This window comes from Nannospalax galili, unplaced genomic scaffold (genome assembly GCF_000622305.1).
Source record: "Nannospalax galili isolate Female #2095 unplaced genomic scaffold, S.galili_v1.0 scaffold881, whole genome shotgun sequence".
NCBI lineage: Eukaryota > Metazoa > Chordata > Mammalia > Rodentia > Spalacidae > Nannospalax > Nannospalax galili.
Genome location: NW_008344709.1, coordinates 643,799 through 645,586, shown reverse-complemented (window position 1 = coordinate 645,586; position 1,788 = coordinate 643,799).

Sequence of the window (1,788 nt, the reverse complement as noted above, 5' to 3'; positions counted from 1 at the left end):
TAATTCTTTAACTTAGCTGAACTTATTAGTTCTGACAGGGATTAGTGCGTGTGTGTGTGTGTGTGTGTGTGTATGTGCATTATAACCTTCCTTCCTTCATTCCTTCCTTCCTTCCTGACCTCCTTCCTTCCTTTCTTCTTCACTCCCTCCCTCAATCCCTTCCTCCCTCGTGTGTGTGTGTGTGTGTGTGTGTGTGTGTGTGTGTGTGTGCATTATAACCTTCCTTCCTTCATTCCTTCCTTCCTTCCCGACCTCCTTCCTTCCTTTCTTCTTCCCTCCCTCCCTCAATCCCTTCCTCCTTGTATGTGTCCCTTCTCTCTATAAAGAATATCATTATGGAATATGGGCTGACCTGGACCCACTGTCCTTCTGTCCCAGCCTCCTGAGTGCTAAGATTGGAAGTGCATGCCACCATGCTCATTCTGTATGATTTTCTTCATACAAAGCATAAAGATTACTCCCATTAATCTTGATGAATTTCTTACCTTTTTGATGCCTTTTATTTATTTTTTAAAAATTTATTTTTTATTTTATGTGTATAAGTGTTTCACCTGCACCCATAAGTGCACCTATGTCATGCAATGCCCACAGAGAACAAAAGAGGTCATGAATCCCCTGGAACTGGAGTTTTGCACAATTGTCAGTCTTCGTGTGGGTGCTGGGAACCAAACCTAGGTTCTCTGCAAGAGTAGCCAATGGTCTAATCTCTGATTCATCTCTCCAGCCCCCAAAGTAATATTTTTTTGAGACAGCATCTCACTCAGTAGCCTAGACTAAGTGGCCCAGGACTCATGACAGCGTTCTTGCTTCAGCCTCACAAGAACTGTGATTACAGGTATGAGCCACAATGACAGGTGAGAATATTTTTACTGTGAATGGGATTTCTAAATGGGGGGAGACATTCCAACATACATGTATTCTCTTTAAGCTCAGGAAGTAAATAATCCAAAAGTTTAACGAAGTTCATGAAACTGACCAGATTCAGTAAGTCCATCCCTCTGTAAGCATATACTAGTAAGGACTACTGAGGGACACTCTATGTGGAGTTGAGCTGTCAGAAGAGGCTGAGACCAGCTGTACTGTCTGAAAAAGATACTCTCCAACCTGTTGAGCTGCCTGCACGTTGTGCAGTGGAGTCTCAGTTTTGTGAGCCACTTATCATGCAGGGGTGGGCTCTGCTCCTGTACCTGTCTTTGAATCATTTCTGCTACTTTGAGTAACTCCGTACCCATGCTCCTGTAAGTAACCATAATAAAATTCATTGGTTCATCAAGTTGGACTTTGATAATGTCCTGACTTTGGTCTGTTTTCAGATCCATATCTGATGTAAGTAGATGCTTCTTCATGTCTCACCAGGATTAGAGTCACACAAGGATAAAAGCCAGTATATGAATTCATTGCAGGACCTGAAGAGGAGAGTCAGCATTGTAAAGGAAAGAATCAGCAAAATGACTGAAAAAATTCATCCATATTAATGTAAAAATAAGGAACATGTAAGAAAATTTCAAAAATGAAATTGGTATTTTGAAAAAAAAAAAGATAAACAGATATTTTGGGAATGAAAAACCCAATGAACTAAGTTAAAAAATACGAACACTCTCACAATCATTAGCAAAGAATTGGTCAAAAAAAAGAGAAACTCTATTAAGGATGGAGGATAAGGTTGATAAAATACTACAAACAACATTAATAAGAAAACATAAATAAATAAACATGACTGCAAATTCCAGAAACACTGGGAAACAGGAGATGAGGCTTGAGAATACATGGAGTATAAGAAACCAAAGT